Genomic DNA, 16,949 nt, shown 5'->3' on the forward strand with positions numbered 1-16,949 from the left:
TATCAAGGCGGTTGTGTTTATCTAAATAATCGAAGCAGAATAGAAAAATATGCTCACTTCTACGAATGAAATGCTAATAGAAAATTCGATTCCGCCAATTTTCTCGACGCCTGTAATGTCATTTAGGGGCACTTTCCGCGCGAACACGAATAACCTCATAGTGCTCGCGCTCTCGCGGCGTCAAATTGAGATTCGTTTTACATTCGGCACTCAGTTCGGCGGCAGAGGAGCGTCAGTCGAACACGCCAACCTCGAATGAAGTGAGACTCCTCTTCACCTTGGTGTCGCGCAACTCGTGCCTGCGCCGCGGCTCGCTGTCCGTGATCATAAGAATTGGTCAAATGTACGACATACACTAAATGATATCCACCACAACTAACCTCTATGAAGTAATCACGTAATCACAAACTTGTGGAAATGTGAAGTGGGCGTTTCCTTGTAACCATTATAATGATATTTCTATCATAACCAATATTTGTTGTGCTTCAACGCTCTCTTAAAGCAAACCAAAAAAATATTTAGTGAATCTGAGTGGGTTTATTGTATTTTTGTTGTCGAAATAATAGCAATATTAAAAACGTTTCCTATCATGGTAAGTGTTATTTTCACTAAATTAAACATATTTGTGACTGTTTTATTTGAATATTTGATAATTTTGTGCCATTATGGCAAATAAAAACCTACATTACATTGATAATAAAGTTCAATCTTTTATGATTCGATAGACCTAGACGAATGTTCCTCGTATTTTATAGGATTCCTAGCTTTACGTGAGTCATATAAGAACTATTAAATAATTGTGCCATCTAGTGTTGAGCAACGGCACTCCTAAGCCAAAGAGTTCATTATCTTATTATATAATTAGCTGAAGTGTAATCAGTTACGACGTTAGTAATAGTAAACCCAACTGGATTCAAATAAGTGTAATTCCCAACCCGAAAGGGAAAAAATAATACCATAGGCCTAATTTCGTTTGATAATTATAGGTACTCGTACATACAATCCAGATTATATTACCTTAGTAGTGTAATACGTGTGCGTGTAGCGCTGTCTGACACTGGTTTTGATACATTTCCACTAGGTTGCGATTCCGTGGGAAAAATAAACTCGCCCATGCGCGGCGTGTTTCAGTTACAAACAAATAAACGCACCAAATTCGGCATTCGAGGGTATCTTAGTCTTTCCTACCTACAGTCGAGCTTGTTTTCTTTTCAGTGCGACATGAGGGAAAAAGGTTGTTTCATTTTTGAAACACATACGAGTACATAACCTTTTTCCTTTCTGTGTTGACAGACATAGGTCAAGAGCCCGAAACAGCGCCAAATAAAGTCTACTAACTCCAAAGGTTCACCGCGAAAAGGTTAAAGTTTGTTGATAGGACATCACACACTGCGACACTAGTGACATTATGTTTTGTTGCGCAGATTGTGACGAGATGTACCAGCGGATGTTTGCCGACGAAGGTGTGTAAGCTAGTCGTGTGTGTGCCGTGTCGTGTGTTTGCGACCCCACTAACCGAAACAGTGCTGTTTGTCTTCATTAACACCAGAGAACAACGGCTCCTCTGTAAAACGCCGCTGATTTATTCGCGCGATTATTCCGACGCTGTTTAGGGCTCCGTTGGAAGAAACGCGAACGGCGCCACTGCCATAGATCTTTCGCACTCGCTGCGCTAAAACTTAACTGAATTACCAGCCGTCCAACGACCTTAATCCACCGCATAAAGATAGTGGCCCAATGCATTAATGCTGGCTACAATAGATTTCGCTGTTAGATTGCTGCAGGTACGGAGCCGTTTTCTGGAGCTGTCCTTTTTGTTGTTGTGTTGTTGAACTAACAGATTTATTGTATGGGTGTGTGGCGAGATCACTAATGTATTTTGCGAATTAACTATTGGCTTTCATAATTAAATATTTACAGTTAACTAACAAACTTGTAGTGTTCTCTTTTATTTTATAGCATAAATTACAACAAAACTCTTATTTTGAATGCAGTATTACGTAAATATGCGATTCTCGTACTTCATTTATTTGCAGATCGTTTCAATAACTGTACACTCAGTTGCGAAAACAAGCCTTTCATGAAATGAATCGTGTTAATTGAATCCCATCCATTCTGATATTAAGCGCCGTCAGCGGCATGCTCGCGGGGGCCGCGGGAGACGCGGTGGGACGCGGTGGGACGCGGTGGGACGCGGGGCAGGGGTGTAACAACTCTTTCAGGCGTAAATTGTGACAAACAAGGTTTCGAATGTAAACACATTTGAGTGCGTGTCCGGCGACGACGACGGCATACAATTAAGAGACAGGAACGCCATGCTGTCCATTGTCACGATCTGCCTTTTGGAATAGATTAATATCAAAGTGAAGTCAAACAATCATTTTATTCGTTAGGTAAAATAAATTTCCACTCGAAAACGTCATTTTTAAGCTATATACTGCTCGTTCACTGTGCTGAGTTCCCTGAGAAGAACGAGCAAGAAACTCTTTGATTGGGATTGCTCTTTTCAAATAAATAAATGCTATGAAAATAATAGACTTTGAATCAAATTTGTGTGGAATCTAAACTCGTACTAGTCGTCTTTCCATGCAGCTTTATCTAACACGTATTCTTCAATTTTGTGATAGTATTTTTTCAATTAAAATATTTTTAATGTAACTTTGGAAATGATAATTTTAATATATGCTCCGAAATCTTATAGTAAAAACGTACACAGTTCCCGATAAAAGATTCGTTTACCTTACTTATACGAAGCTTGGATCTTTTTTGGATCTTTTTTCTTAATGAAATTATGTATATTTTTAGGGACATGCAAACTATTTGAGCAAATGTACTGTGATGCCACAGTCACGATACGGTCACGGTACCTATCAGTAGTCCGAAATGACGTTTTCCAGAAATAACGTTTGCTCGAATTTTCATAACCTCGAAAGTCATTTTGAGAGGAAAATGGTTTTTCTTTTAAACCTAACTTAATCTAACTTGATCAAACCTAATCGTGTTTTTGCGATAAACATCCAACATATCCTGAAAGAACAACAGTTTCGTTATAATTCGGTTTTCAGTGTAATGAAAATTCGAACATACGTTACTTCGGGAAAAAAATCGAGTTTGTAATAGGTTGACCCATAACCCATGATACCAGTCTACTTAAACTTTTCTCTGAGGGAAACCCGAAAACCTAAACAGTCCACAAAACGGATCGCTCGTTTTTGCAACACAAATAATCTGAACGGTTACGTATGATGTAGGACACAATGAATTCAATGACTTGTTTACAACTTCATAAATAATTGTAGAGAGCTCAAAACGAACGAACACCATATTTATACCTTTTGAGTGGTACCTGTACCACATGTCCCTTATATGGCATTTACGTGACAGTTGAGAGGAATCTTTTGCATCATCAAAGTCCCGAGTCGGTAACGCTCCACCTGTCCACCGCTCGACAATGGTGCTGCGTCTGCGCAGCGTGCGTAATGGTAAGCGCCGAAACTACTTTTAAGTACTTTTGTGTACACAATGAAAATATCTTGCTTATGTGTCACTAGCTGTTGCCCGTTGGAATAAAATTTTTACACGCATTATATACTACTAAAACACAAATTAAAAATATTGAAGTTTGCAAATGTAAGTAATGCGATCTTCTATAGAAAAAAATTTGTAAAAATACATTGAAACCCTAACATACCCCTATTTAGGGGTTGTTTTGAAAAACCTAGAATCACGTATTTATTTATTTTATATTTCTAATATTTAAACCAAGTTTGAAGTAAATCACACCACGCGTCACAATCTTTGATACCCCGTTTCACCCCTATTTAGGGGTAGTATTGAACAAATGTTATATGTGTACGCCTACCTTGTTTTTATTGTCAGTGTAGCATAAAGTGCGCTCTGTTGATAGTAGGTACGAGTAACTTTAGACATCATTACATCACCACAACATATTCTTGAATCAAATAAGGGCACACCTCTTTGTTATTAGAAATCACAAACAGGGTAATAAATCAATAACGAGCCACCTTTACGCAGCGAATTTTAGCTACTTTGGCTTACGTAAGCAATTCGTGGCCACGGACCAGACTCCGACAGATACAATATAATTGTGCAGTAGCGGGCGGCAGCAGTAGCAAGCGGCAGCGGCGGGCGGGGACTCTGGCGAGACCTACCTGTATTAAGCGACCCTATATTAGAGAACAACATGATGAGGTAATAAGCAGTTTAGAGACCAAGAATATTTCGTTTCCTTTGATTATATCTCCCTGTATAGATTATTAACACATAAAGGATGAAATAGCTGAAAGCTATATGGAATAAATAAATGAATATTGAAAAATGTGGATGGTATGCAATAAATCTCGTGCGTCCGCGAGTGCGATAAGCAGACAGCCCTCGGAACGAGTCTCGTTATGTTTATCGCGCCGGTCCATGGCCGTGCATTGGCACATTTCTCAAATCCCTGCTTTATCACGAGCCCATGCCCTTCCGGCGGCGGACGATGGGACTGCTTCTGAAAAATCGATTGTTTACTTTCTCTGCGATACATCGATGCAATATTTCACGCTGCTGTTCACATTGCTTTATATTTGTCACGAAGCTGTTGATTCAACTTGAAAGATGACACGCCCTGCGTGAAATATTGAAAGCTATCAGTGTGTCGTTCCGACATTCCTTTGTAAATAAAGAGTGAGCGCTGACACAAAGTGTCTCCATATTCTCAATCAGCTGAACCGTCATCTTTTGTGGACCGCCGAAAACATTTATACTGTCGTTATCTACTTTCCGTATCATCAAGGCAAATTAGTCACCACATCTCTTTCGTCGCTTGCGCACAGGTTCGGTGAAAAGTAATAGCGGCGATCATCGGTTACTCCGTCTCACACTCTGTATAGATGTGTTTCATTGTGTTAAAACGAGCACATAGTATAGAGCATAGTTTCCCAAAGTGATCCATACCGCGCCCCCATGGGCGCTGAAGAGTCCTAGGGCGGTAGGGTCTCGAAAGTAATTGGGGGCGTTGATGCTGGCTAGGGGGTGCTACCGCATTAGAAAAAAACCTGAATTATCTATATAATCACTACATTTTCACTATCACTACTCCTTGTGACTTTTTTGTGTTAAGTTAAACCAAAAAATATGTGTTTTCAATTTTTTTTTGGTGTTGAAATTTTTTTATCTTGCCTGAGCGGGCGGTGAGCCGAAAACTTTGAGAACATATGGTCTAGAGTATTGCTGTGCTCGTTATTCTTTGATATATAAACTGCCTCCGTGGCCGAACGGTTACCATGCCGGACTGCCACGCAGAGGTCCCAGGTTCGATTCCCGGGCCGGGAGAAATATTTGTAAGGCCAACATTTATTTCTGCAATTTGTGGTTGTGTATGTGTGTGTCCATGGCACTCGCGAGACAGGGTTTCCCTAGTGCGGGGCCATGTTGAGTCTGTGCGAAAAAGAAAAAGATATAGCTGATACGCTACTTCTACAAAACGCTCGTAAGGCTTTAAGACTCACCTTCAAAAATAAATCGTATTTTATAGGGCGTGCATCAACAGAATTTGCAAGGAGCAGCTCCACTCAGTTGGCTGTTTAGTCGATGATTGTCATATATCATTCAACGGTTCTCGCTCCTTCGTTGTGAAATTTTACAAATAGTAAAATAAATAGTGAACTTAACCTGACACCATGGCCCAATAAAAGAGGACTGCTAAACTCCATACTATAGATCGTATTTCTGAAAATGCCAAAGTTCCGTTTTACACGTAGATGGCGCTGATCGATAGCCTGGAAGTAGTGCATACTATGTAAATAGTCGTGGATATAAATTAAGGCATCTATAATATGAAATGTAAGTAGTTAGTTTTTTTCCTTAAATATTATTCAAATATTGATCATGAGCTAAAATTATTTTCTGAATATTGACAAATATGCGTGTCAACCATTGACTTATGGTGTCAACAGATGGCATTGTGTGTTACAAACTAATTTATAAATGATACACTCGCTAGTACAAGTACATGACGCTAATCCTAAACAAAATAAAAGAATAGCCAGCACATCTATAAAAATCTGTGCTATAAGCGCCATCTAGATGATTTGTTTGTTATTACTAGAAATTAGAGTAGCTTTGGTAAATTGTAGTTCGACAATGATTGACATCCGGCGCACCGCGATCAGCGGTCCTCTTCAGTTATTCGCCGCGCCTGAAACAAAACGTACCGGCGCCAGTAGCACTGTTAAGCGATACTTAAACAAATAGTCTCAACCTACAATCTAATCTCGTACATGAATTCATTGGCGTTGTGAAATAAAATGGGGAAATCACTTGCTATTGGGGATTTGATTTTAACGCCGAAAATACACCTTTTTTTTAACGCATACATTCCCTAGCCATCGGCCCTGTATCGCGGATGCCATGGACACACATAGACAACCACGAATTACACCTAATCTCACGATACTAATATTTCTCTGGGCCCGGGAATGGAACACGGGATCTCTGCGTGGCAGACCACCCTAGGTAGATTCGGTCACGAATGCAGTTTAACATAATAGAGCTTATTAATTATTATAATTATTAATGATACCTTGTTAACGATACCTAATAAATTCAATAGTTAAAAAACGCACACCACAAATGTTTATCTGTATAATCCCCTTCGATGACGAAATAAACTACATCAAAAGGGGTGACGTCCTCCGAGGTATCCTCTTAATGACTCTCACACTGTATTAAAAAGAGTTTCACTATAAAATCCTGTATTTAAGTTTTGCCAAGGTTCAAAGCTCGCAAAAGCAGAGAGCAAAAAGAGCTTATTAAGAATTTAAAATATCTACGCTAGTGCAGAAAGCGCATCCTAAAATGAAATTTTAGCGTGAATAACATTTTGCTGCCAGAACAAAGAGGGTCCGTGTATCCGATGATGTACTAACTTATACGTTAAACTCGCGAAAGCTACGTTTGAATATTTGAAAGACGGAGGTCGGAACGCCCACCCAATGGGAGGAAGGCAAATGTCGTGGTCGTGCCGCGGACACGACTGCAACGCAGCTCAGAAACGCTTTGAGGCAAAATTCCACTTTACCCAGGTATTCTATGAATTCGTGATACCGGTCGCTCCCCGCGAGACCGCTACTCAAAACATATTGTGCACACCGCATGCGTATTTCTTCTCAGCCGGCGTTCGATGCTACATAAAATTACCCGATGACGTTTCGAAACATTTCTAATCGTAGCTTGTTAGGGTGCGTCCAAATCTGGTGCATGCGCCTGTTTTGCACACGTGCAGCGTGTAGTGTGATATGTTCGCGTGCCATTCGCGCGCCGCTCGCATACCACATATATTAACATGTATTTAACTGCACACATCTAGCACGCGTGCAGTGCGCGCGCAACGCACAGGCGCTAGGCGGCGCGTTCGCAGCGCATTCGCCAGATCTGTACGCACCCTTACAGACTTCGATTATTATTAGCTTTTCTTACAAATTTTCTTCCATCTTCTGTTCTTCGTTCTCTAAAAATATAAAATGATTGAGGTTTTTGCTCAACAATATTATAGCGCTCATCGCTCAATCGACTCTCGGTCCATTTACACAAGTGTCATATTGTTTCGACACCAAATATTTAAATTCGATAAACGTCGCCGGTTAACAACGAAGTGAAGCTGTACAATGTAAGTTATTTCAACTTAAAAATACGTACAATGAACGTAACTAAGTAGTGTTTTTACAAAATTCCGAAATTTTCATAATTTCCGTAGTCGCTCTGAACGCCCGGATCGCAATGCGGGCTCCAGGAAAATGGCGACCAGTCGTCGGTTCCTGGGAGAGCGGTGGGCGGCAGCGCCGTGGACCCGAGCCCTTTAATCCCGTCACGTCGCGCGTTGATCAGCGACATAATTTGCTTATTACTTCTTACATTACTCACGCCGCTACGAATGCTAATGGAATCATCACTCGCTTCTATTTTATTATTCTCACTATAGGCCCAACCGGCTCATCGAATTGAAAAAACTAACCTCGCCGATATTTATTCTTAAATTTAAATGACGTTTGATGGAACGGTATCGTTAACAAAAATGACAAAGTAGTATTGAAATTACGCTTTTTTAACGCTGCCCGCATTCGAGAATCGAGTAATTTTCGGTTCAATAAAATAACATTTGATGTGGCAGAGTTCCGATCACACTGTTGGATGTAGCTGCTCGTCTCGCACCCGCGAGCAATGCAAACAGCACACCGCTTAAATGAGATTTGCCCTCCGCCGCCAACAGTCGCTCTTGAAAGCGTTTTAATTGAAGGCAAAAGCCCGGCGGCGGGGTGCGCCCCGCGCCTAAACTATTCCCGCTGCGAAGTCACCTCGCCGCTGCTGCCGCCGCCGCTGTACAATTAATAAACTTCACTTATATATCTACAGCACTATTCATATCTCCGCCTTTCTCTCTTTGCGAACAGTGTTTCCAACCTTCTTAATATTTAAAGCTACTACTTGCTTTAATTACTTCTCGACACTCTTCTCAAGCAGATGTGAACTTGTAACAGCGACTTTTTTGAAGTATCTCTCATCCTCATTTACATGTCACCGGTAACAGGTAATATTCTTCGTTTGGACTCCACATCTTTAAATATTTGAACTCGAAAAACCGAACTGAATATTGTCAGTATGATAATCTCTCGTTTGTGTCCCTTCATGCGCAGGCGAAATTTCCTTGCCGTGATACCACCGGAATTTTCGCGTGAGAGCGCCCGCACACAAAATACAGCACAATACAAATCGAGTCACTCGCTCGACGCTCCCGCTGTGCCGATCAAAAACCGGAGAACGCGTATCCTTTCTTTCGGTAGGATTCGGTAGCCAATCCACTTAAGTATGTACTCCTCATTGTCTGCGAACGCACAGTCGTCTGTACCAATATAGCTCAATAAGCAATAACTTGGACAGTAGCTTTCGAAATCGTCCTTGGACTAAATTCCTACCTTGGTGGGATGTTGTGAAATAGGGTCTAATAAACAGTGCTTCTGGAAAATTAAACAATTTGACACTAATGTACTAAGATCTGATTCATACCGAGTCTATATATTCTACAGTCGCTTTATCGGTATCTGCATAACAACTGCTTATTTCACGCCCATAAATTGTTCTGCGGTGATAATGCTGATATGTTATAAAGGGAAACTTGTTACAATTATCGTGGGAAACCTTTGCTTTCTATACCTAATAAAATGCTTTCCTATATCTTTCACATCGCTTGCGGAGCCAGCTGCTTGTACGACGTGTAACGAATTATTCAAAATTGTTGAAGTAATGACTCACGCCGATTTATCCGCATAGGTGAATCCCTCCCACATCCACCGCCTGCACACTTTTGCGACGAGTTATCTGTGGTACCTGCGAAACGTTAACCTCCACTTATATTTACGGTGCCCGCAATAGCCTAATTCATGAAATCGACATGGAAAACGTACTTAGCTCAGAGAACACCACACTTCATAGGACCCTGACGACCCCGTCACTATCGCCACATTACAGGCCAATCAAAGTCACCTCCAATACTACACCTGCGTCTGCCGTTCTCGTCCTTTTAAGAAAGTGTTCAGGCATATTGAATTAATATTTGAAATAAATTAATCGAAATTGGGCTTTCTCCTGATAATGTGACATCATCGAGGGACACAACACTCCTTATTGCTTTAAACTTAGAATAATAACGCATAGAATCATAGTTTCATAAAAAACGAACTGTCACAAGTGAGGCAAAAATCAAATTCATATAGGCGTAAGCAACATGTATTTACGCTCGTCGGCACGCACACAAATATACAAATAATGATGCCATTGAATAACATTTCCCTCAAAAGTGGGGAAATTGTATCTTGCTTAACTCATCCTTAAGTTAGAGGTGCCTACAGATTTGCACGATTTTGTCGATCGTTACTGTTGATCGACAACGTCAAGTGACAGGAATTTCAAAAATTTATTTTTGGTAATCATTATGAAAATGGCATTTATATCTGAATAAACGAAGGCGGACACGACTTTTCTCATTTCTAAATCCAAGATGGCGGACACGTCTTTTCGAATAAATGCAATATGGGAATCGTTTTCGAGGTATTCGAGGTGCTCATCACGAATATGGCATTTATTTCTAAATCCAAGATGGCGGACACGACTTTTGAAATAAATGCAATATGGATATCATTTTCGAGGTATTTGGGGGTGCTCATTACGAATATGGCACTCATTTCTAAATCCATGATGGCAAAGAATTAGAAGTCTTGTCCCCCATCTTGTATTCAGATATACATGCCATTTCCTTATGGTTTACCAAAAATACATTTTTGAAAATTGTTGTCAGCCATCTTGGATTTAGAAATTAATGCTACATTCGTAATAAGCACTCTAAAACTCCTCGAAAACATCTATAATTCTCAATCGACAATGTCGAGCAAATCTGTAGGCACCTTATTAAATACTACCCAATTCTTATTTAACTCATATATGAACAAAAACCTACAAGCGAGTTTAAGTGCGACTATCGAATTTGAATATATAAATAGCCTGATATTATCTGTGGGTATGTTCATATGAAAAGTACACGATAACAATTAAGAACCTGAACCTGAAAGTTATTTATACACGACTTTGGAGAACTGACGATGACTTTTTAGTCAGTGTTAGTTTCCTGAAATAATTTTAGTTAAGAACTTTTGAGTCTGGGCAAGACAATTTTTTTAAATGAGTGTATGATGAACAAGAATAATGATTTTTCACATGAAACTAATGAAGGCTAATACTAAATATAATTCGTAAAAATAGCTAACGTAAATTCCCTACAATGTTGTTGCGGCGGTGTACATTTGTAGAAATTTTGCAACAGTCGCGATATTGCCTATTCTCAAAAAATTACGTAATATAATTATTTTGAAACAGAATAGCAAAATGGGGAGAAAAAACCCGTTACTTTGCAACATTTTCGTATCTTGTTGCAACGAAATTAATTTTCTGTTTTAGTGAATATTTACATAAAAATACAAGTTGAAACGCGTTACTTCCTTGTGGAATGTGATGTTAGTGTCTATTTTATATTTGTCTGATCTATTTTTAAACCCAATTACCGCACATTTCGTCATTTTTAGCAAAAATTTTTGAGCTGCTCGCGGTGCAACTTGACCTTGAGCACTGACAGCCCGCTCGCTCGTGTAAGCCCATAGGGCGTCCTACAATTTGCCTCACTTAGCGTGTGCGGGCTAGGTTTCTATGCGTTATTATTCTAAGGCTTTAAATTACTTGATTTCGTAACTTTTGTACTATGGCATACTAACCAAAAGCCGAGTTTCATGTGTTGGTCGAAACATTGATTCTTATCTCAAATTTTGCATTCAGAGCAAAGCTCCAAAGAGCTCTATGCGCACTTTGACGGTGTGTGTTGTATATACGTTGCGAGTAATATGATATCAGCAAGATATTTTCATGGTGTGCACTGAAGCGCTACAGCGTAAATTTTCTGGAATATACTGATATTAAGTAGTGTATAAATATAGCTAATGGTAAAATATGGGTTCGCATGAGTAGTGGCCGCATTATGCTCCGGATTATCTCCCGCCTCCGCCTCCGCCATCGCCTCCGCCATCGCCACCGCCTCGGCCACCGGCACCGCCGGCGCCATCGTCGCTACGGTAGCGCTCTATATCGTAGTTTGACACTTTTCGAGTGCATCCATTCTTTTAAGCAACACAACATGTTTTGAGAAAACAATGCGTGGGACGTTGTTTACTTGTACGTTAACTTCTGCTTGGCAAGATCGTGTGGTAGACAAATAAGGCCCACATCTATATGCAAATGGTTAAGTGGAAAAAATCCCGTCTAATAAACCAAATAAAACCATAAAATTTAAAGAATTTTAGATCGTTTCTATTAATATAAAATGTCAATGTTTTGTGATAGTTTGTGATTTCAGTCTTTCTTTAGATTCTAGAAAAGTTGCGATCTTCTTAACTAAACCGGTTGGAACTTAGAGGCATGTTCAGGTTTCCTGTTCCTGCCTTACCTATTTTTGCCGCATAGCAGTAATTTCAACATTACTGTGTTCCGGTTTTGAAGGGTAAGGGTGCTTGGTGAAATTATAGGCACATGGGACTTCTCAACTCTTATGTGTCAGGGTGACGGGCGCAATAGCAGTGCCCCTCAGATTTAGGCGATTCAAAGCTCTGAGTGGAACTGCAACTGTTATGGACAGGCGTGTCGTTTACCTTCATGTGCTCGCTATGTTCGTCCCGTCACTTGATATTAAAAAAATCACAGCGTGACAGACGTAGTGGCAGTGCCCTGTGCAGACAAGGCAATACATATAATCTCAGATTTCATACATCACAACTGGCACTCTCATGGCAGCAAGACAGTGCATACAATCCTCTCCACCATCTCCACTTTGTAGAGGATGGTACTGTAGATCAACATGTAAAAGTCTGACTCAAATAACTGGAAGAATATTGTCAAATCACTTTATTTTTAGGCACTTCCAACGTAATTGCCTTCGGAACTCATTATCATTAGAACCCGCGAGAGAAAACATATAACCTAATAGCCTCTTCTATTCTTGCTTTCAAATTACCTTCAATGACCGATCGTTCAAAAATGTACTCTAGCACAATCGATTATTACGTCTATTGAAAAATATAAATTAATATCGAATAAACTATTCATTCAATTGTTGAACAATCGCAATGGAACTTATCTATCAAACATGAGCTTGCCTTTAATTTTTTTTAATACGAGACGTACTTCGGCAATGCCGGGATAATAGCCCGCTACCTCAAAACTTACAATCGATTAGTGTCGAGTAAATTAAATGTAAATGGCTCCCATTATGATAATGCATACGAGCGCTTCTATGGGCGGGAGCGCGGCAGAGGCGGTAAGCAAGACGAATGGTGTCAGGCGAGGCGGCAGATGTAGAGGCTGCAGTGGCCGCTGCCCCGGCGCGGCGCGGGTGGCGCCTACTGAATTATGCCGCCCATACGTTCAGCTCAGCCGCTGCCGTTGCCCGCCGCGACCCGTCGCATTAACTTGCACTCTCTCCACTACGGCCAAACGATTAATTGTCATAAGAATATGCAAAGCAAAAGTACTTTTCAGATCGGAAATACCTCATTGTTGAAACATGAAATATAAATATAATCTTTATTACATGAAACGATAACGCCAGAGGACTGTTGAGGTGACGAGTAAAGTCTCTTGTCAAATAAAATAAAATGTTTATTTCAGTAATACAAGTAACTTCACATTAACAGTGGATGGTACCTCCTATTAAGCTTACCAAGCCTGTGTCAGGAGGCATCGCTCTTCCATAGCTATAAATGCACATTTAACATTTTTAACTTATACTTGTAACACGGTTATTAAATCTTTTAACACGGTTCTGGCAGAATACCAGTGTCGTGGGAAACTGAGGCATTTATCAGCATAAAAGCCAGCGCCTTTTCACTGCCATGACTTCCAAAACTATTTACTTGAATTAGTTATTTGTGTAATTGTACAGTCAACATCGCACCGAGATACTTTTGTTCGAATATCGCCTCCAGAGCATCGGAACAAAATCCTTTAATGTATAGCTTGATGTGCTACCTTCTGTACGTTCCCTCTATATATCTATTATTAAAATTTGTTATTTTTAAGTGGTTCAATATAATAATAATAATTATAATGTTAGTTGTAGTGGATCTTAGTAAATAAGCTGTCATGGAAGTGAAGGAAGTTTTTATCTATCTATCTTTTAATTTCATTGGTACATGGAGTTGAATCCCACATCTCTGGGAAGCACATAAACTACTCACAAATGCTGGACGACGTTACAATCAAGAAAAATGTGTACGTTGCAGAAAACATAAATGCTTGGAATATCTTGAAATATCGCACCTCCTTGGTCGATGGAACATCGCAAAACACAGGACGCAGCACGCGGTGCATGAAGAATCGCATATGTATATAATACATGTGTATAGAGTGCAGCGAACGTTAGGTCGTATGTGAGCTATTTGCTGGACGAAGAGGGGCGTGTTCTGTCGCTTGCAGTCGCCGCTGTCTTTATTGAAATTCACTTGCATTACTCAACATTTATAATGTTTTGAAATAGCAGGAGCCATTCATTCTTTTGGCTCTTATTATGAACTTATTAATTATAGGTTGAGGACGGAAATCAATGTCAATATTAATACCTGGAAAGCGATACGTTCAAATCCTGGTTTAATTAGATGGCGGATGTCCGTTTACATAATAATGAATTTCCCTGTTCCTTCTTTATATCTTTTAATTAAAATTAGCCTCAAGGATGACGTCCATTACATAATGTGGAAAGTTGCTTAGTGCTACTTTGAGATAAACAAACATCGTACAGGGTCAACTTTAAGAAACTCACAAAAGGCTCCATTGACAGTTCGCTATTTAGCCTGTTTCTATAAGATGCCCCGGGATCTCCTTAAAATGTCTTGCTGATAAACACAAACCTATACAGTTTCACAGGCTCACAAGTTGTTAGGCTTATATTAATTTGGTCCGAATTATTCAATAAGACAATCGCAGATGACATGAATCACGTGACAACGCAACGTCGTGCCAAGTAAAGGCGTCGTCGATACTCTATGCACTGCCGAAAGCAAGTTTTCCGTCACTACATTGCATGCGATCGTGCCCTATTAGGAGAGGCCTATGTCCAGCTGTGGACTGCGATAGCTGATGATGACGATGATGTGCACTAATGGCGCAACGTGCACGAGCACAACTCACTTCTCATATTTCGACCGCATATTGTCAATGGTGCTAGGGTAAGGTTGCGTTAGTCGTACCACTAAGAAAAAACCGCTGTAATATTTAAGGTTATTTAAATTAAACAAAACCTTTAGCGTCTACGGCATTTTTATTTATTTTACTATCAATGTGTTTTAATGAAAATACCAAAAACGTTTATTGAGTCTGGTATTGGCAAGATTTTCAAAAAGGCACCTGGTCGCCTAATTCGTAGCACCTGTAACCTAAGCCACAATTAGAATAACACTTCTGTCAGGACTTCATAAACTGTATAGTTCAGTACAGTACTAATAAAAAGAGATCATAATAACAATTAAAACCTAGAAACAGGTACTAAGGTCTAAGGTGGTTAAAATCCCAAAATGTCATGTGTAAGGGAACATAGAAAACAAAAATGTTACACTGAATTATGAATTATAATGAAATAAAATTATAAATTCTGATTAAATAAAATTATAAGTAAATATTTCTGAAATAAAATTACAAATTGTAATTAAATAAAATTAAAATTCTCCTGAAATGAACTTACAAATTCTATTGAAATAAAATTAACATACTTCGGTAATCAAATAAAGGCATATTATATAATAAAGGTACCACAAAATTAGTTTTGTTGACCACAAATATATTATTTAGCTGAAAAAACTAAGAAATAATTTTCATAAATTCCTAAATCACATTTCACATGTGTATGTAATTGCATGTACACTACCTATTATGTCGGTTTTCTTATCTGTTTATTTATTTATCTATTTACTGTTGAGTGAAATATGTATTGTTGTCAGTGGCTCACTCGCCCGGACTTGCTGAAAATCAGCGCCACGAAACGGTTTAAAAAAAAGCCTTTTTGTGGCTAAAGCTGAGCAAGTCCCGATTGCACCAGGCGCGACACGCATAACGGTGAATTAGGTACTACATTATCAATAATTTAAATTTTTATTTATTTTTTTATTTTTTTTTATTATTATTGTATCATAATTTATTTTAGACTCTCGCTTCTCCGAGAGCCTAAAAGATTAATTTTGATTTGTTATTATTATTATTGTTCCTCTATTGTTTTGTTTATATGCGTGTCTGTGCTTGTGTAATTAAATGTTTTCTTTCTTTCTTTCTTTCTTTCAAATCATACCGGTACGATTAAGGAATTTTCCATGGGTACGACTTAAGCAACGACACTTTCAAAATTTCAAATCATAATTACTGTTATAACTTTAAAAGATCTGCCGTTTGCTTGCGCTTAAATAAATGCTAAAATACGTCAAAAATAGACGAATACCAAATAAATTAGTTTACCATCGTATTGCTCCTTGGAATGGCTTCCGAATGAATGGGACATTTTAAAGAAAACAATGCAAAAACGTACTTTTTCATATTTTAGTTAGTTTATGTTTATTTTAGTAGTTTTTGTTTACTCGCTTAACTTAATAGTTCAAATTTATATTACTAGATATTACTTCCCACGCATGTGAGACCAGATATCGTTGGTACGACTAACGCAAGCTTACCCTATATTATTATGTAGGTATATTGCCTACAATATTTGTTATATGGTGGCTTTGTCCACATTATGCTTATGTTATATGCGACACCCGTGTGTTCTCAAAGATGCCGCGTAGCAGTTGTCTTATATTGATACAATTAATGCTACAAGCATAGCGTAACGCTTCGTAGCAATTTTGCGCGGCACGCACCAAAATGTCTCCATACATATTTTGGTCACACCCCGCCCACGCCCCTCGACCCCGCAATATAAGCCGCAGGCGCCGCGGCTAATGCGCCCCGAAGTACTTATTCAAATTCATTTAACGTTCGCTTAAGCTCACTATAACCACGAAAATGACAACTAAACTAGGGGCGGAACGTGAAATATTAGCTAATTTAATAGGCAGAGTCCATACTATTATATGTAGTTTTATTTGTAAGCACCACGGCCGCGGCCGTGCGACAGGGTGGACGGATTTAATGGGCGAATGTACTCGCACGTTACAAGCAGCGTGCGGGGCGCGGGGGGCAGGGGCGTAGTGCGCTGGTGGTGACGTTTATTCGGCGTGCGGATGATTAACTGCCGCGGCGGTGCACCGGCGCCATCGCCTCGGGCGCCGTCGATGTTGCCGCTGCAGAGCTGGCGGACAAACTTGAATAACACT

At 39.5% G+C, this 16,949-nt stretch overlaps 1 protein-coding gene across 1 annotated transcript in view; it reads left to right on the forward strand.

Annotated features, from left to right (window-relative positions):
• The window catches only part of LOC113229897 (zwei Ig domain protein zig-8-like), a 434,645-nt gene that overhangs the window by 394,961 nt on the left and 22,735 nt on the right, over window positions 1-16,949 (forward strand). The window lies entirely within an intron of this gene.

The sequence above is a fragment of the Hyposmocoma kahamanoa genome, unplaced genomic scaffold (assembly GCF_003589595.1).
Source record: "Hyposmocoma kahamanoa isolate Upper Pololo Valley unplaced genomic scaffold, ASM358959v1 63, whole genome shotgun sequence".
Lineage (NCBI taxonomy): Eukaryota > Metazoa > Arthropoda > Insecta > Lepidoptera > Cosmopterigidae > Hyposmocoma > Hyposmocoma kahamanoa.